Genomic DNA, 21,591 nt, shown 5'->3' on the forward strand with positions numbered 1-21,591 from the left:
TCCCTTTCGTGATATCAAAAATTCGAATTTCTGATATCACAAATTCAATTTTTGATATCACAAATACCCATTGGTTTATCACGTAAAACCAATTTTTGATATCACGAAATCGAATTAGTGATATCACAAATTCAATTCGTGATATCACGAATTCAATTCGAGATATCACGAATTCACATTCTTGATATCAAGAAATACATTTTGTGATATCACTAATTCCAATTTGTGATATCATTAATTTACATGGAATTTCAGCACATATCTTTCGCAAAGAAATGATTTGATTTCGAGCATTAGTTTTGCGCTGAAATTCAACCGTAAATTCTAGCGTTTGTTGAGCGCAGAAATACACAGGGAATTCGAGCTTTAGTTCAGTGCAGAAAACCAACGGGAATTTGAGCGTTAGTTGAGCGCAGAAATACATAGGGAATTCGAGCATTCGTTTTGCGCTGAAATTCAGCTGTGAATTCGAGCGTTAGTTGAGAGCAGAAATACACAAGGAATTCGAGCATTAGTTTTGCGCTGAAATTCAACGGTGAATTCGAGCGTTAGTTGAGCGCAGAAATACACAGGGAATTCGAGCATTAGTTTTGCGCTGAAATTCAGTTGTGAATTCGAGCGTTAGTTCAGTGCAGAAATACACAGGGAATTCGAGCATTAGTTTTGCGCTGAAATTCAACTGTGAATTCGAGCGTTAGTTGAGCGCAGAAATACACAGGGAATTCGAGCATTAGTTTTGCGCTGAAATCCAACTGTGAATTCGAGCGTTAGTTGAGCGCAGAAATACACAGGGAATTCGAGCTTTAGTTTTGCGCTGAAATTCAACAATGAATTCGAGCGTTAGTTGAGCGCAGAAATACACTGTGAATTTGAGCATTAGTTTAGCGCAGATATTCCTATGGAATTTCAGGTGTTATCTTTACATAGTACAGGCTGTATATAACGATAGTTACAAAAAAAAAACACCTAAATGAAGAGTTTTGGCAACTCGTCTTCATTTAAAGTGATTAGGAATTGGTTTTAAAAGAATCGATGAAAATAAATCGTTTAGCAACATATCTAAAATGCCATTATTTATATGTTGTCAATTACTTCAAAGTCATTATTATATTCTCTTTTTTTTCCCTCCATTTCTCGCCACTGATTTGGCAGAGACTGGTTGACTTACAACTTTTGTTTGCGTTTCTCTTTACTCTGTCATGTGAAAGATACTCTCTCCCGACCTCCCCCTGTTACTTAATAAGAGAGATTTCTCATTGCGCAGATTAACAAAATTGAAGTCCTTCGTACCACTGTTTTTTTCCTACTACAAATTCTAACTGTTTGTTTGCCATTCATACTGCTGCATAAACTCCTCATAAGATCTGGATATCTTCACTCTTCTTGATCTGGTCTGAAGACTTTTGGGCTTGTGCGTTCCAGTTTTGTTCTCCCCGGTTTTGGTTCTTGAATAAACTTGCCTATATGATTACACTTTAAATCATTTTACAAAATCATAAACATACTGGGGCAGGCAAACTGTACACCCAACACAATTGGTCTTAATGGATACACCCCTTTGTTCTGGAGGACTGATTTTGAGGAGTGAGAAAATGTCTTTAAAGAAACACGTTGCTTTATGTGACCACCAGCCGACACCAGTGGTGGACATTAAATTGGCAAGTTTACGACTCCCTCTCGCACCCCGCATGACTCACAGTCTCTCTCTCTCTCTCTCTCTCTCTCTCTTATTCTCCGCTGCTGACATACACAGACCAGAGGGTTGATTGCCCTCGGTCGGTCCTCCGCAATACAACACATAGTATATGCTTTTATAACACACATACACATACCACCACACATAATATCGATTTGGTGGAAGAGTCTACTGTAAAGGGGATTACCACATGAAAAATGTATCATAATTAACAATAATGTATAGTAATAGATGACAATTTGAGGACCAAAACGATGAATTAAATGTAAGCCCTTAGTGAACATAGTATCATTGAATTCATGATAACATGTTGCAAAACAATTGATTTGTATCAATAATTCATCGAATATACCTTGATGATCATTTACGGAATGATGGATGTGTAAATCTCTCATAATAATATAGTTATTGGTATTTTGAACATTGTTCAAAAAAAAGTTAGCAGTAGTATACCTTCCATCTGAATATCAGCTCAAAAGTAATGTTCCAATTCCCTGTGTATTTCTGCGCTAAAAAAACACAACAAACAAAACCGCTCGAATTCACAGTTGAATTCCAGGGCAAAACTAACGCTCGAATTCCCTTTGTATTTCTGCGCTAAACTAATGCTCGAATTCACAGCGATTTTCTGCACTAAACTGACGCTCGAACTCCCTGTGTATTTCAGCGCTCAACTAACGCTCGAATTCACTTTGTATTTCTGCGCTAAACTAATGCTCGAATTCACAGCGATTTTCTGCACTGAACTAACGCTCGAAATCCCTGTGTATTTCTGCGCTCAACTAACGCTCGAATTCACAGTTGAATTTCAGCGCAAAACTAATGTTCGAATTCACTTTGTATTTCTGCGCTCAACTAACGCTCGAATTCACAGGGATTTACTGCACTGAACTAACGCTCGAAATCCCTGTGTATTTCTGCGCTCAACTAACGCTCGAATTCACAGTTGAATTTCAGCGCAAAACTAACGCTCGAATTCACTTTGTATTTCTGCGCTCAACTAACGCTCGAATTCACAGGGATTTACTGCACTGAACTAACGCTCGAATTCCCTGTGTATTTCTGCGCTCAACTAACGCTCGAATTCACAGTTGATTTTCAGCGCAAAACTAACGCTCGAATTCACTTTGTATTTCTGCGCTCAACTAATGCTCGAATTCACAGGGATTTACTGCACTGAACTAACGCTCGAAATCCCCGTGTATTTCTGCGCTCAACTAACGCTCGAATTCACAGTTGAATTTCAGCGCAAAACTAACGCTCGAATTCCCTGTGAATTACTGATATCACAAATTCGATTTTGTGATATCAATAATTCAATTCGTGATATCACAAAATGGAATTTGTGATATCAGAAATTCGCATTTGTGATATCACAAATAAGAATTCTTGATATCACAAATTGAAATTAGTGATATCACAAATTTATTTCGTGATATCACAAATTCGAATTTGTGATATCAAAAAATCATTTTGTGATATCACGAATTACCATTGGTTTTTCACGTGAAACCTATTTTTGATATCAAAAATTCGAATTTCTGATATCACAAATTCATTTAGTGATATCTCAAATTGAATTTTAGATATCACAAATTCGAATTTCTGATATCACAAATTGAATTTGTGATATCAAAAATGGATTTTGTGATATCACAAATTCGATATCTTGATATCACAAATTAAGTTCATGTGCTACACTTACGGGAATTTGTGATATCACAAATTTAATTCTTGATATCACAAATTGAATTCTTGATATCAAACATCTGATTTTTTGATATCACAAAATGGAATTCGTGATATCAGAAATTAGCTTTGTATGTAAGCCCTCTTGCTTTTTAATAAGATTTTCTGATATCACGAATTCCATTTTGTGATATCAAAAATTCGAATTTCTGATATCACAAAATCAAATTGTGATATCACTAATGCCCATTGGTTTATCACATAGAACCAATTTTTGATATCACAAAATCGAATTAGTGATATCACAAAATCGAATTAGTGATATCGCAAATTCAATTCGACATATCACGAATTCAAATTCTTGATATCAAGAAATACATTTTGTGATATCACTAATTCCAATTTTTGATATCATTAATAAACATGGAATTCCAGCACTTATCTTGCGCAAGAAAATCATTTGATTTCGAGCATTAGTTTTACGCAGAAAACCACTGTAAATTCGAGCGCTAGTTGAGCGCAGAAATACATAGGGAATTCGAGAGTTAGTTTTGCGCTGAAATTCAACAGTGAATTCGAGCGTTAGTTGAGCGCAGAAATACACAGGGAATTCGAGCATTAGTTTTGCGCTGAAATTCAACTGTGAATTCGAGCGTTAGTTGAGCGCAGAAATACATTAGGAACTCGAGCGTTAGTTCAGTGCAGAAAATCGCTGTGACTTCGAGCGTTAGTCGAGCGCAGAAATACACAGGGAATTCGAGCGTTAGTTGAGCGCAGAAAATCACTGTGAATTCGAGCATTAGTTTAGCGCAGAAATACACAGGGAATTCGAGCGTTAGTTCAGCGCTAAAAATCGCTGTGAATTCGAACGTTAATTTAGCGCAGAAATACACAAGGTATTCGAGCGTTTGTTCAGCGCTAGAATGCAACTGTGAATTAAAGCGTTAGTTGAGCGCAGAAATACACAGGGAATTCAAGCGTTATAGTTTTGCGCTGAAATTCAACTGTGAATTCGAGCGTTAGTTTTGCGCAGAAATACAAATAGAATTCCAGGCTCTTCTAAGAGAAGAGTTTTGTCAACCCGTCTTTAATTTAAAGCGATAGGAATTGGCTTTAGAAGATCATTGATTTTTTTCTCTCTGTGAAACAATGAATAATATATTTCAAAAAGTCCCTGTATTTTTTTTTTTCTAATGCCAGGAGGCTGTCACGAATTCTTTTAGTGATATGGTTCCAATTTGTGACTTGCCCTCAAAACTGCATGCATTTTGCACTGATACAGCTACCCCAGCTGCTTCATATACCCAGCTAGCTACCAGGATATGATTATGCAGCTCACAAAGTAACAGCTTTAGTCATATACTGTACTATCTAACAAGAATCGGATGCCTCTTGCTTTGGAAAACCATTGATGCAGCAGAGGTTGGAATCTACCTCATTATAAGATTTCTACGGAACTCAGGCAAGCTCCTACTAGACGTACCAGTCATGGGTTTCCTGTAGATCTACTGTGTTATTCGCGACTTTCTACCACTCTCGATGAGACTACGTGTACAAGTGTATGTCCATGTGCCAGCCATTTTACTAGAGACTGAAGTCTAGACCTATTTTATAGACCACGTCTGCTGCTGGTGCAGTGGTGGCGTATTGCAAGCTTCAGATCAAAGAATGACAGGTTTTGATCCTTTCAAAAAATGTTTTTTTAACGGACCATTTTCATTTAGCTTATAGAACTCTAATGCCATGGCTTACACCCCCGCTGACAGTGTGCTCGTCAGAATCGAAAGAACATTGAGAGAAGTTGAAAGACTTATCGCTATTGATAACCATGAACAGGCGAGGAGAAAGCTGAATTCAGTAAGTCGAAACATTGAACGAATATCTGATGGGTTACCCTCTGAAACACATGGCTCTCTTCAAGAATGTATCCACAGTTTGCTACGATTGTGCAATCAAACGAACGAGCAAGATCATGACGAATCTGGAATCAGAGAAGAGAATAATGAAATTAACGATAATAGACATCGTGGAAGACCCATGACCAGTCTGCCATCCGGATCTTCCAGTTCTACTTCCCGTTCCACTTCTCCAACTTCAAGTTTTCGCGCCCAAAGGATAAAATCAGGTAGGCTAGAACACAACACACTCTTTGTAAATTTTGAATGCTGCAATGCTAAACATAAGAGTCAACTTAAAATATGTTAAATTTACAATGTTAACAGTCGTATCATGTTTGATTTATAATCCTGGGCCATGTGTTTTGTATTGTAAATATGATCCTCAGTGGGCTTGATGATGTTTTTTCCAATTATAACTTTAAAATATTCTCTAGCGTGAAAGCAGAATTCTGTGAAATACATTATAGATTGAACCACAAAAGCACAATGTGATGTACCGGTTGAATAGTGTACTACCAGTAACCTACACTTTCTTGACGTCCCCCAGATTTAAAGATTTGCAATTGTAGCATGTTAGATGAGAGATTCTTGGTATCACAGGGTTCTGCAGATTACTACTACTATCGTTGATAATGCATAGAAAGGGAGAATGCAAGAGAATGGCAATAAATGGTGCGATCTGCAATGAGAGTTTTTTGCAATGAGAATTTTTTTCTTCTACATGGTATAAGTGTCACCAGAATCAATCTCTGTGTGGAGGACAGTGGTGATCATATTGGAAAAAATCCCCTATTACCCCCCTCATGCCACACCACTCGCCAAAAATAGACATGTGGAAATCTGAGTGCAGGTATTTGTGCGTATAAGCTTTCAAGGGCGGAATGAAGTGTAGTGTAGAGTGGCATGGACAAATTAGTGAGATTGGGAGGACATGATGAAGTCTTTTTGTAGTATTTGTCATTGCCATCTGAATCGTGGCATAAAAATGATGTTTTGGAGATTGAAAAACAGTCTGCTCAGTCTGAGTTTGCGCAGTCAATTAGTCTATAGAACTGTCCTTTAACTAAGAACTTGATTGCACTTAAGATTATCGATATATTCGATCTACTCATAGACTGTACAATGTACGGTTGTGTTGGATGTCAATAATAAATAGTTTTAGTAATAGTTATTTTACAATTCTAAATTGAAGACAGATTTGGGAACACATTGACTTGCATCTTCTTACCTATGTCATAATTTTCATTTTATCACTGGATGTTACATGTACCGACGTCATGTACATGATAGCACACCAGTATGCTACAACAGCGAAACCCTTTTAAGGGTACGATACAGGGTTGAATTCGTGTTCCTTTTTATGTGCATGTCTCTTCCACACGATATACCATTCTTGAGAAGAATGAAAAATATTGATTTGTGAAACGCAGTTTTAAAAATGATAGTGAACAAGATCAGATCTATCTAAAGTTTTCAGTCGATACTTTTTCTGAGCATCGGCTCAAATAGATTAACATGCGTTATTCAACTTGTTTTACGCTATTATCATCCGGCGGGTCGATCGCGATGATTTCATGAAGTAATTTCAGCTGTAATATTTTACGTAATGCGATACACGCCAATATTAATCAAAAACATCCAAACAAAATGCACATTGCGTTCCAAAATCATAAATTCTTCTTTCTTTTTCTTGCCACGAATTTCATCACATTAAAAGCTTTTGAATGATTCTTTTAAATGATCTGTTTTTGAGCTAATACCACGCAATGTGTATTAGTTCGAGGGAAAATTAATGGTTACATTCAATGGTAATGAACATGGGTGGGGGTGGGGTAGTGTGTGTGTTATCGCGTGGTTTATAAGAAAACATGGAAAGAACGGTTACTCGGTTCCTTAATGGGGGGATAAAGAGGAATAACGACGGAACTGATGAGCCTAAGCGTGTTATGGTGATCCTCCTCCCACTTCAGATTCATTCCCAGGGACGGCATGATGGAGGTTATCATACATCTGCAATGCACATGTGTGTACGTACATTATTGTGTTCTGGCACAGAATCTGCAAAACAGGAAAGAGAATACATCGATGGCATGAAGTTTGGTTTTCAATCTTTCATTTGTCGCGTGTTTTGAAAGTAGCAGGTCAAGAAATGGAACCTCGTTGTATCAAATAAGATAACTTATATTTTTCTTTTGACGTAATGCACCGAAAATGTCCTCGTTATACCCCTGGGATCATTCTCTTTATATCCGAACTCGTTGTATTATATCCAATTCCTTGTGCCATAGGTTTACACACAGTGAAAAATGGGACGGACGTGATCACCTCGTCACTACGGGGTTTCACTGTATTCGTATCGTAATGAGTCAATACATTTTGATTACTTGTCCCACATTGTTGTATCTGTCAACAACCTCTTGATTCATTCCATGACCTTTAGACCGAAGAACGAAAGAATACACTTTCAATTACAGTTTGTACTATAACAAGCCTGATCCATGTTACTTACAAGAGTATTTCCATTCTGCAGGTATGCGAGGGCGTCCCAAAGTGGAGATGACAAGGGAACAACTAATAACCCTTCACAAGAGTGGTTACACTGCTCGTAGGATGGCTTTACTTTTTCACTGCTCTACCTCGCTTGTGTACAAGAGGCTGTACGAGGAAGGTATTAAGATGAGAGACAAGTTCTCAACAATAACTGACGAGGAATTGAAAGCTGTTATAGCAGACCTTCAAAAAATTCTTCCCCAACAGTGGTGCTGAGGTGACTTTATTTTCCTAGTGTTTTTGTTGTATGCAATGTGTGTTGTGATTACAATGTCGGCATATGAAATCAGCCCCGTTAGTACAATTAATCATGCAAAACAATGCTCATCGTAATTTACTGTAAGATTCAAAGTATATATTACCCCGTAGGCTTCCTTTTTGACCTCAAAATTTGTTCTAAAAATGTCAAGACTGGTTTGATTCAAATACAAACTCGTTAATGTGATACATTATAACATATCTTGAAGAAAAAAAAAAACCAAACATGAAAGTTGCAGAAAATTTTATTCGAGCCATGTAAGTTTCTCACCATAATCCAAACGATGTCACAATTACAAGGTTATAATTTATACAAGCTGTACATATTAACATATTGTAGTTCGTAGTACACACAGAATGAATATGATATGTAAATTGAAAAGAAAGAAAGAAATTAATTACATTGATGCGATTGAATAGAAAGCTCCTTGCCTGTTATTAGACGTAAAAATTCTACTTCAATCAGCGAGCTATGCACAATACCAATGTCGTACAGAACTGCCATGGGGTCGAAAATCATGATGACTCCAAATAGAATGACATGTCTTCACTTGGATTGAGAATAATTCCATTTAATTAAAATTGTAAAGTTGTTTTCAAAATTAACCTTTCTTTAGATGATGACCGGCCTTTTACACACTCGTGGTCTCACTTTGCAAAGGAGTAGAGTACGGAAGTGCTTGTCTGAAGTTAATCCGCCTGCTACAGCCGAACGATGGGGGGCACTCTGTTTCACGGAGAGTGTATAAAGTCGGTGCACCAAACAGCCTTTGGCATATTGATGGACACATGAAACTCTGCAGGTGCACTTAAATATTGTCTGCTCTTCCCATTATACTAATTCTTGAAAATTATTTCTATCTTGTACTATTTTTTTGGTCGGCACGTCACTCAGGCATCTCAGTGAGTCAGTCCGTGCCATCAGAGCTGACCAGTGTGACATTGTGTATGACTAATAAATCTATTGATGATACATACAACTTGTAGGTACATCATCATTTTACTACAGGATGTTGTACCTGCACATGTTCCTGCACTGTAGGAATAGGGATGACTTGGGATGATTATCTCTTGGCCGTTCAACTCCAGGGTAGGAATGACTGCATGCACGGGCCCTGTTAAATATCTGGTACACGGGCACTCCCCCTCCCCAAACAAGCAGACAGACAAACAAACACTAAACAAACAGAGAGGAAAATCTGTCAAGATATTTTAACGACATCTAACCCAAGAAAGTAGGGGATGGTCTTGATGCACCTTGTATATGTGATGCGGGGTATATACGGGGTATATACGGGGTATCCAAGGCAGGAAATGCCCACCAACGGAGGGAGATTGTCTGAGATAGGTGGTGCATTTAAACGAAAGGAACGACCATACAAGTATGTGTACACAAAAAGAGGAAGGGGCTAGGATTATCTGACACATATAAGTAGCATACGCTTACTAATAATGTATGTAATCTGTGTTAAACACACATGTACTTTAATCATGATAATTTTGATCAATCATTTGGGATATACAATCTTGTAAGTGTTGTAATACAACCAGCCTTGCTTACTAAGCCGACCTAACATAAGGTCGAATATGAAATGTCGAAGGTCTTTTCAAGTCCTCTTCTCTGCATATTCTCTTGATTTTAATCCATCATAAGTAGAATTTGCTCTGAGTTTCTCTATTTCTTTAGTCCAAGTAGATTCGACTTTATAAGCCAGGTTGACTGTATGCAAGTATACTGGTATACATGCATGTATATATAGCTGTAATCCCAACTAGTGACCATGAATTGCCACATTTTGATTCTCTAAGGAGTGATTCAGATTGTGAGGTCATACAATCTTATTTATTAAGGGGCAAAGTTCAAGTAAATATGTGAAAAGTGACCCTCTCTTCATATTGTAGAAAATTCTAGGGCAAAATCTTGGTTCAGGAGGACAAAGGTCAGAACTAAATGTGACCGTGCATCCCTCACTTACGCTACTGCAACAAAAACTCTGAATTTACATCATGACCCAAAATACTTAAATTGTGTCAAGTTTATTAAACTTCAGTTTCTTTGATTCTGTGAAAGAGCAATTTTACACACATTTGTGAATTCTAAATTTTTCCGACTGATAAACGAATGGTGATTTTTCGCGGTTTTTCTGGAACTCTTTATAGTGTGATTAGGTATAATATTTGTCAAAATATTATACATATGTCAAAATTTTGTCATTGTTCTCTGAAATGACATTTCCCTCCAAATGAAACTGGGTTAGACTCTCTGTGACTGTACGAAATCATAACAGCGCCATGTAAAAAGTTAGAATGCAGATGTACTGGGAGAATAATGCAATATGCCTTTGCCACAGGAAATGTGATGTTCTATCATGTGGACTGTATGCCATTTTCAAAATTCTGCATTACAGTTACGCATAGTTATCGTATCTTCATAGGTAAAAATATCATTATGTCATTAATACTCGGAACAATATTGTATATTTAATTGGTTAATGACCCTATGTTCCCTTATATGCGGATGTAATTTTTTTCTTCCCCTTTGTTTTATCTGCATGCGCATTTGCAGATGGGGCCTTGTTACCAATGGATGTATTGATGGCTACTCCAGACTCATTACTTTCATCCATTGTTCCACGAGCAACAATGCAAGAACAGTGTTAGACCTCTTTCTTGAGGCGACAAAGACCTACTCCATGCCAGCTCGTGTTAGGTCCGATCATGGCCATGAAAACATCCTTGTAGCTCTGTTCATGAATTTGACATTCGGAACCAACAGAGGAAGCCACATAACAGGGGAGTCCGTGCATAACATCAGGATCGAGAGGTTGTGGAGAGATGTCTTTAAAGATGTGATTCAAGTGTTCTACAAGGAATTTTACGAACTTGAGGATGAAGGAGTTTTGGACCCCAGTGATGACATCCATAGATATAGTCTGCACGAGGTCTATTTGGAGTCTATCAACCAGCGCCTGTCAACATTTCAGCAGGCATGGAACCACCATCGCGTCCGTACTGAAGGCAACCGCACCCCGGAACAGATTTGGCGAGATGGCATGCTAGAATGTAGCCTAGACAACGCTGCAGTAGGCAGAGTGTTTAATGAGGGATCATGGGAGGAGAGGATCGAGGAAATGTTGAGGAGGCACAACCTAGCTGATACTGGTGATGAAAGAGTAAATGGTGAGACAAACAGTGTGAATTCACGATTGTCGCAAGTTCAGAAGGAGGAACTACAGCACATCCTGGCAGGGGATGGTTTGTTGAAAGACAAATTTTGTCAACATTCCACGAAGGTTGAAGGTTTCCTGCGGTAACATTTTCCTGAATAAATTCAAATTAAGCTGAGATTGGCAGTACACTAGTGTATTTATAGGGGGAGGAAGGGAGGGAAGGAGGAGGAACATGGTTGTCTGATTTGGATCAAATTGGTATAGAGAGACACTAACTCAATCACATTTTGAAATAAAGTATCTGAGTTTACATTGTTCTTTTCCCATTTATAAAGCAAGTATTTTTCATGTTTTACCACTTTTTCATTTTTCCCTTTGCTTAGGGCTGGGATGCTTGACATGGTGTTTGGCACTTTTCTCTTTTTTTCCCCCAAAGATTAAAGACTGTCCCATCATTGTGTGTAGTTTTCTGAATTCTTGTGCTAATCTGTCCAGGAGTCCACAAGATTCAGCTAAGAATGTTGAATACTAGACATGTACTTTATGTAAACATTCATCACTCATTGTGCAAACAATTGGTATCTAATAGCTCATCAAAAAATATTTCATATATAATATATGTGCTTGGAGGTTCATCTTTTTTGGTTGAGTTTGTGTTTGTCATTATATGATCAAAATGTCTTTAATTCCATATATGTAGGTTGTGTCCTCAACCATGTATGTATAGCATGTTACAGAGAAAGCTTCAGAAAGTACAAGATTAGTTGGTACTCGTATATGTATTCTGATTCTGTATTTCCCTGATTGCAGATCAAAGGGATGATACTTTGAGTAGCACATGTTCTTGCTTTCATATACTTATTTTGTGTGCTATGTATGGGAGAGGGAATGACCGAAATATTTCAGTATCCGATGAAGATTTGATTGGGTGATGATACATTACCTCTCCCTGTTTATTTTAACTGGAGGCACTATCTTTTCGGTTGTCCGTCCGTCCGTTCATCTGTCCATCCTTCCATCTGTCTGGCTGTAATCAATTTTGTCTAGAGCATAACTTTAAAAAATGTTTGAGGTATATACATCAAAATGAAACTTAGCGTATGTATACACTGTATGAGTGAATAAATTTGTGCTTAGTAACTTTTGGGTGCACATGTTCAAGGTCAAAGGTCAAACGGCAAGGACAAATTCTCTGAATTCCTCTATTTCTCCATGTCTATGCAGTGCCTGGAGGTATTCTTTTTTAAGTTAGCGTATGCATGTATTGCCAGATAAAGATTCTCTGGGAATATTTTGGCTGTGGCGTCAAAGGTCAAGTGAATATGCTAAGATTTAAACTTTTTCTCCAAATCTGACATGAAAAATGGTTCTAGGTATCATAATTAAACGTGGTACATACACTTCATTCATGTATTGCCTGCCTGTGTTTCTCTTGGTAATTTTAGGGTCGTGGGGTAAAAGGCCAACAGTCAAGTCGAGTTAAAATGCTAAATTCTACTTTTTGATGTTGAAACATCACTTTTTCTTCATACCTTGGAGATTAGTCAGTGCATCGATGTAATAAAACTCTGTAGGCCGACATAATTTTGGCGATGGGGTCGAAGGTCAAGGAAAGATGTCACAATCTTCTCATACAACTGGTTTTTCCAAAGAAGTTTAAAGTTTTGTCATGGGAATAAATGTTACTAATGCGTGATGAAGAATTTTGGATCAAAAGGCAAGGGTGAAACATGAAGTGAAAATGCTTAAATCCCAAATACTTCCTCTCTTAAACAATTTAGCCATCCATCCAAATGAAATGAAAAGAGAAGTAAACACTCAATACATCTGTGACAAATACAAGTGTATGTGATTTTATTTGTTGTGCCAATTAGGTGAAACTGTCCTCTCACATTATTAAGACGTACATTAGACCTATTGGGAGAAACTTGCATACCTGTCGGCATAGCAACATTTCTAGACTCCTTGATTTTGATATTGTGGCCAGCTTGAATATACCACCATAAGGCGCTATCCACAAAGAACTGATGAAAATGTATCGTTTATTTCATTCATTCTGTTTTTATTTCTTTTTGAGTGAATTGTTTCTTTGCACAACCAGTGGTAAAAATAAAGCTGCACAACTTGTATATGATTTGACTGAATAACAAATTCATAGAGTCCAAGGTATTGTTTAAAAATTAATGCAGAAACATATCACGTGACATCTGTTGAAATGGTGTATATAACTACTGCAGCGCTCCCCCGTCATAACGAAGTCCTGTGGACAATTTTTTTTTCTTTCGTTGTATCAAAATTTCGTTTTAACCGAACAAATCTACAATGAAAAGACGGAGAGTGGATTATATTGCAGCCTGAATTTTTACTTCATTGTAACTGAAAATTCGTTACAACCGTTTTCGTTTTAACGGTAGTGCAATGTACATATACAGTGGTTGATTGATATCCGAGGTCATTATTCTTTTTTTTTTATCAGCTGAAGATGTATCACCTGTCATGTACGTCGACTTAAATCCAGCTACTGCATGTATTCTGTTTGTGCAAATTTAAGTCTGTTTTGATACTGGACGATTTTTTTTTTTTTATGTACACTTTTTTGTAAGGTGCTCCCAAACCTTTCTTGCATCTTAGAACAAAATGGAATTGTCAAACTACAATCAGGGATCCCCGTTTTGAGGCAAAAGTCTTTCATTCTGACTGACATCCCTGCACAATTTTGTAAGGTGAGCAGGTACAATTATTGTGGCAGTGTAGTATCATGACTGGAACAGCTACAGGCGAAAATTGTTAGAAAGTTTATCGGCGCAGGTGTAGACAGTAAATGGGAATGCGAAGTAACAGGTCACTTCTGTTACTGTGAATATGTTTTTTATCGAAAATAATTTCCGTATAATGAAAACAAAATGCAAAGTAGATTATTTCATACTTTTGTTGAAAAGTATTGTGTGAAACAAAAGATATATACATAAAGAGATAATACACACTGGACATTACTTTTTTTCATGAACACTGCTATCACAGCAGTTCACCACCCATTTTTTCCACATTTTTATGTAAACTTTGTTTATGTGAATTTATTATGTTGATTTAGTTATAGTACATGATTTTTTTTTCCCAGAAAAGTTGTCTTGATTGACTGAAAGTAAGGCAGTTAGTAAATAAAGACAATTATACTCAAAGCAGACATTTCTTGTTTATTTTTGTACTTATGGGTATATGTGACATTAGTGTCCCCACACCAAGGCAGTGATTTCCTTTGGCAAAGTGATAATTAACAGTAAAATTGGAAATACATGAACTGGAATCCACTTACTCTACGTACAGTCTTCGAGTTCTAAATTATCCAAAGCTTAAAATGTGTTTGAAGATAAATTATACCATTTCATGCAACTAATGTCAGTGACATCTTGAGTATCACTTCTGGTGCAGCCAGTATTCTACACAGCACAAGATAGCTATTGAAGGTTCAAGTGGCACACATTAGCAAAATTATGCACGCTCTGCATACATGTGCATCACTGTCACTGTCATCCGGGAAGAGCATAAAGTTTTAGAAGAATTTAACAAGAAGATAAATCAATAAGTTCACTTTGTAAGTACATTCATTAAACAACGCGTTGAAGCGACATCAACGTAAACAGCTATGCTTTTACAATATATATATACATGTAGAATAAAATTAAATGTTTCACATCATTTCACCTTTGACCTACACATGTGACAGTTGCACAAATACATTCATTTCGGCTACAAATGAAGTGTACTAACCAAGTTTTCTGACAAAATACTCTTATGCAGCTTTAGCACTGTATACACGTGTAAGTACAAGAACAACATACAAAAAAGAAGCTATTTGACAAAGACAATACACCTATAGACATAGCATGAACACAACATGTAGGTTGCGTAAACGTGTGACAAAAAGCTACTGACCAGATTCACTTAGATTCTATGTACATACGTACAGGTGTATTATGTAATGTGATCGCAAATACAGAACGGGCATTTTCGCAAACTTTTTTGAAGTAAAAACAAAACAAAAAAACATGGAACTCGTCACTACAAGACGAGTTAGGTAATACGCCTGGGGTCATTTGGAACTGGTCTCACCGCCATCGACACATCTTCAAAGGGGACAGTTACCAACCGCAGCTAATGAAGTACGGTGTTATCAGGGCATTCCTTGGCTTCACTTCCTATGTATCGTAGCTCCGCTCTTGAAAAATACATGCATTTTATCTTCGTTCTGCCTATTTTATTATTACTCCTTTTATTTCTTGTGATTTGTACGCTGATTTTGTAACAATCACTTGTGAATGTTGTGATTCCTCACTTTTTTAAAAAAAATAAAAAGTAAATTAAAAAAAGTACGGTGTTATCAATTCAAAAGCAAGGACACCCTTGAACATACAAGCAAACCTCAATTTCGACTCTCATTTCCACGAAAAAAAATACGGACTTGCAGTTATATTGGAACCCGTAATGAAGTTCTGTACCTATAAAGGTTAGATACGTTTCGACAGATTGTTTCTGCAGTGCCTAATGCAAAAGAAGGGAAGTCGCGTACGCGTGTGTGCGTGTGGGAGTAAGACTTTTTTTTCAAGCTACATTTTTGACTACATGCATTAAGACTTACCTACCAAGAGTTCTTCGACCCAAATAAAATTGGGTGCCAAAGTGGTTTAAGGGTCATCTTAACTCTAACATTGGTATTTTCAAATAAGAGCGATGACCCTTATTTGCAAACCAAGAAGGCTATGCTAATCTTGCCGTCATCATGTAATATGATATTGGACAAGCTCTACAAGCCTAAAAAAATTTACAGCAGTCGAAGTAATGCAACCTCCAATACAAAACAAAGGGAGCTTGCGTGCGCGCGTCTGTGTGGGTACGTTTACTCTGACAATTGATTTGATTTGATTTGATTTGATTTGATTTGATTTGATTTGATTTGATTTGATTTGATTTATTCTATAACAAAAATATTACGATACAATCGATAGAACATAAAACGAAATGTGACACAAATAAAAAAATGAAGACAATTTTACCGACATGAAATGCGAGGACCTAATAAAAAGCAAAGCAAAGCTTATATACCCTATATGAAAATGTTAAAGCCTTATCAATCAAACAACCTAGTAATGAAAAGTTGAACAGAAGGAGCGAAACATTACGAAAAAGAGAGCAAAAGGATAGAAAGAATTAAAGCTAGAAAACGATAACAAATACTTGTCAACCCAACGAGAGTACATTAGAACATACCAAGATAGCCACCTGTAATATAAACGCTCACAAGATTCCTCGTCACCCGAGCAAAATACTTATGTAACAATGTGCACGATGAGTGTCATACCTAATAGTTCAGGAATAGACTTGTCTGGAAAGAATATGTTAGAAGAACGAAAAGCAAACCCGGAATACCTGATAAACAGCAATTCTGATAAAGAAAAGGAAGTTGGAAAGCCTAAGCCTGCACGAGGTTTTTTTTTTTTTTTTTTTTTTTTTTTTTTTTTTTTTTTCTTTTTTTTTTTTAGTTTGCTTTTGAAATAATTCAGTGACAACGATTAGGTGATGTTAGAGTCAAGGCTATTTAAGAATGTCGGAAAGAGATTTCAACATGGACGAAAGCGAAGAAAGCTCGATCGGAAAGAAAAAAAGAAGAAAACAATAAAAAAAGGAAGAGAGAAGTAGATAAGTAAATAAATGAATAAAAATGTCAAAGGAAAAACACTTTTTTGTCTTGGATACTGTGGGGTTCGAACCGACACGTATCCAAACTTACGTCTCTGATGCCAGAGACGGAGTTCTATAGCCATGTAGCTACACGTCTTCATGAAGATATCGTGTCGAAGATAATGTTTGTGAAAGGTGAATCAATAATTATTTCGTTTTTACTGTTAAACTACCAAATTGTCATCCTCAATTACACATTTGGAAAAATGCAAACCTAAGACAGCTTACTGTTTCGGCAACATACAACGTACTTAATTTTCGGAGACAATGGAGAAAAATTAATTGAGATACAGCTTCAAGAACGTTTAAAGGGGATGGCTAGTAACTGATAAATGGGAATCAGTGGGAATGCTGGAGGATGATTGTTCCAATCCTTGTGGGATTCATTTAAGAGTACACTATATATCTATTCTTGTGTGAAAATTATTTGCTTCAGAATGGTCTCATATTCAAGTAATGTGCAGTTTAATGTTTCCAGATAAGCGTCCCTGGTCAGTGACGGGGCATTAATCTGCATATTACTTGAATATGAGACTGTTCTGAAGCAAATAATTTTCACACAACGGTAGATATATAATGTACTCTTAAATAAATCCCACAATGATTGGAACAATCATCCCTCAGCATTCCCACTGATTCCCACTGATCGCTTACTAGCCATTCCCTTTAAGTTTATGCATGATTCGAAAAAAAGAAGCTCCCATAAACATAACACGCAAGGGAGGCTGATTTTGATTCTTTGCAATGTATCAAAATTTTTGATATGATTATGTCATCAAACTAAAAGAAAAGTACACATGTACAGGCACGCTGACTCGAATCTAATTTTCCAAAGCTATACAAACAAAAGCAATGCCACTTTTTTTCAAGCTTTATAATTTGAGTACCGTACTATCAAGGGTCCGTTGTCATTTCTTGCCTACAAAATATAAGCATTTAGCCAAGAAAATCAAAATCATTTCCAGTCAGATCAATATCTTTTTCCTTTCGATGCATATACTAAGTGTGAATTGAGTTAGACAAATGCGCTACACATGGTCTCAGCGTCTAATGTCCTTTTCGACAACTAGGACGCAGAATTACAAAGAGGAGAAGGTATATGACATGGTATTAGACAGGTACATTTGAAATTCTCTGCGAAATTCCTGATATGTCGAATAGAGCTCAGATAGCTCCAGCACATTGCTACAAGTGTGGGCTATTGGCCTCCTAAGGAGGCCAGAGTTCTTGTTGAAACTCAGCTTTATGCCATCCAGAGGCATGTGGATGGATCCTGTGCAAAATTGAAGGAAATTTTGCAGCTCTTCTGCACCAAGGCTGTTGATATATTGGTGCAGGAAATAGAGTACGCGATCTTGACTGTTGGTGAGATCGCTCTCCACTGTGTTGATGACAGCGGACACCTTTCTTGGGGTGGGCTTCTGTAGTTGAATCAACTCAGTCAAATCATTTATTGAAAGTTGAGACCAGAAGAGGAGGAGATGCTCTTCTGGTATCCCCTGACTAATGAGGTTATAGATGGGGCCCGGCTTTTGCACAAATATGAGATCTGCTATTCCTATCAGCTGGGCCCGGATCTCATCTTTCCTGGGAAGTTCATTGTACTCAAAAGCCATAAACAATGACGTCAGCATGTCCATCTCAGCAGGGCTAAGATCATCATATCTGTTCAATGCCTTTGTGATAAGGCGCCTCTCTGGTCTCGTGACGTACTCTAGGAGGTCTTCCAGGAGACACGTTTCATCCACCTCTGACTTAAACACTAAAACTATGTACACGCTTCTGGCAATGAAACTCGGGAAGGATTTGGTAAGGAGTGCTGTATGGCTTAGTATGCGCCCAAGACTAACCATATTGTCTCTTTCTTTCCTGAGTCGGTGGTTAGGGAGAGTTGGGACGCAAACATGCTCCCCAGCAAAGTACTCGTGGTGCGCACAGTTCCAAAACGCTGTGAAAGCTTCTCTTGTCAGGCCTCCGATGTCTTCTCCTACTTCACCGTCAAATGTCACGTGGAGACGGTTGTTAGTATTGGTGCCATCTTTGTACAGCTCCAGCATCTCCTCCATCACTCTGTCCCGGTGAAAAACAACTTCTGTTTCCTCATCCTTCAGAACTGTTTCAAAGTTTGTGAAGGCTACAGAGAGAAGAGACAGAAAAAAAGCTGATAGTCACGGTCAAAATTTTAATACACATGTTATTGAAAATACAAAATAATAAGAATAAGACAGTCGGGCGAACTGGCGCTACAAAGTTACTTTTCCCGCATTCGTGGCAACTATTTTCCTAGAAGAGCATTATCATGGCATACGTTGGGTAGACTTGGGTGGCCTCTAGGATGGCATGGTGCTGATATTCTACGCAACTGGCAATGATACCTATCGAGATTGTAGAAACTTTGATTAGATATACACTATGCTTTCAGAAAGGAGGTCAGTTTGAATACTGTCCTAAATTTGATCCCTGCTCCAAAGTGGCGACAACTGGATCAGCCGTAGTCAATTTTTAGGGTGCAATCGCGTATCGTCACTGGGGCGACAAGACCTCGTTTCTACAAAATGTGAAATGTTCAGCAGAGCCAAAATACAAAAAAAAAAACAAAAAAAAACCAAAACAACAAAACAAAACAGAAAAACATGGCAGACAATGCACTATCTCAAACGGCATAGCCTTTCCCTTAATATGTTGTGGTGGCTTATTTTTTTTTTTTTTTTTTTGGGAGGGGAGGGTAAAGGCAGCTGGAATTTTGACAGGACACCACTTAACTGATTATCTGACCATTACATTGAAAAAAAAAAAGCATTTTCACCAAAATTTGAAAGACAAGGTCTTGTCACCCCATCAACGTTACTTACTCAATGCGTTTCTCGTCAAGTTAGCTTTTTTTCTTAATGACTCTATACTGATCAGGAACTAACCAAAGAGGTGCCTCATGCTATCAATGTACAAAACGATTTTATTCAAGAAAATGAAACATTTGGGGATGGAGGATTTGACGTTGATCTTTTCCCACTTTGCACAATATATCTAATGACTACACCATTGCACTTCATCCCATCACAATTACCTGAAATCCAGTTTGGAATAATGGTGTAGAAATGTGCAGTGACACTAGTATTTGACCATGACATTAATCCTGACACCTGACCTACAGGAAACCCCACCCATATCTAATAATTTATTTATTCCACCTTGGTTCATGTTTGCACCAAGTTCAGTGAAATAAAAGCAATCTGGTCTTCAGCTATGAATTCTGTAAATAGTAAAGTTTTAAGTTGTGACCTTGGCCTTTAACCATGACATTCTGCCAATCTACCCGGCATCTAATTAAACAAATTTAACTGTTCACGTCAACATAAATCTAAGTAAGAACTACTCTATCATTATTCATATACTTGTGCCAGGTTTGGTGAAATAAGCTCTTGTTTTATCCAGTGTATAGTTATTGTACCAACAGTATATACAATTAAATTATTTCACATTTACTTTTTCGTTATTTCTGATCTACAGTCATATTAAACTTTGATTCAAAACATTTTAGGTATGTTTATTCTAAGGCCCTGCTTAAAGCTCTAATGTCTATGATCCAAAAATGTGCGGTTAAACCTCTGGGCTAGGATTTACCAAGGTCACTCTACTGCAAGCATCCAACCATTGGTCATGTAATTCATAAACTATGTATCCCAGTTTGTTGCTAATATGCACTGTATAACTAATATACATTCATTACGACCAACAAAACTGACACACTGACCTTGTCCTTTGTGATTTCAGTACTTTTGCGCTATTAAGAATTTTCAAGTCATCGATGTGACTATTCAATTTTTTCAATTCAATTCATTTTATTTCCATACTTCTCATTTATGGACATTATAACAGAAATCAAACAAGTTCTTTCACCTTGTAAACAATGTGCAAAACACAACAATATACATGGTGATAACACAGTAATTATATGTGATAACTGGTCAAATTTGAAATCGAGATGGGGTTGATCAAAGAAAAGTATGGCGGGACCTACATGAAAGCAAGCTTGTTTGGCTGTAAGCCCCGAGTAATCAGTGTTTGTGAAGAAGAAACGGAGAACGGATAGTAGATAAGACCAGATGATGTAAGGGTGCCAAATAAGAAAAACAAAACTAAAATGTGAACTATTACTGTGACCGAGATATCATTGGTTTCAGGAGGACAACATGATTTGCATAATCATAAAGCCTACTTTGGTGTATACATATGTACACTATAAACTGTTGTTGCATTAAAACTATTCTTAGCATTCTTAGCTATTCTTAGCATTAAAGCTATTCTTAGCATTTGGCAAAAAGAAAAATAGATAACTAAAATTTGCCTGAAAAGGGGATACTTACCATGTCTATTTGGTTGAAAGACAACAGTGGGTGTTCCAGAATTTGGTTGATTTTCAGCTGATGACTAATATGAAGGAGAAAATGAATGCGAGACAATGATTGATTAGTTTATATTACGTTGTAGCTTGTTTTGTTTGTTTAACTAAGCAGTGAGAGAGATTCAACAGTGCGCATTCTTTTGACAATCACAAAGGTCCCCTGCTTTTCATGCAATATTCACATCAGAAAAT

At 37.2% G+C, this 21,591-nt stretch overlaps 1 pseudogene; it reads left to right on the forward strand.

The window, feature by feature from the left end:
• The first annotated feature begins 7,815 nt into the window (after positions 1 to 7,815).
• On the forward strand, positions 7,816 to 11,405 carry LOC139710176 (uncharacterized; annotated as a pseudogene).
• Positions 11,406 to 21,591: the final 10,186 nt, after the last annotated feature.

Source organism: Diadema antillarum, unplaced genomic scaffold, assembly GCF_040938485.1.
Source record: "Diadema antillarum isolate AM-2024a unplaced genomic scaffold, OU_Dant_1.0 seq00001506_RagTag, whole genome shotgun sequence".
In the NCBI taxonomy this organism is placed as follows: Eukaryota; Metazoa; Echinodermata; class Echinoidea; order Diadematoida; family Diadematidae; genus Diadema; species Diadema antillarum.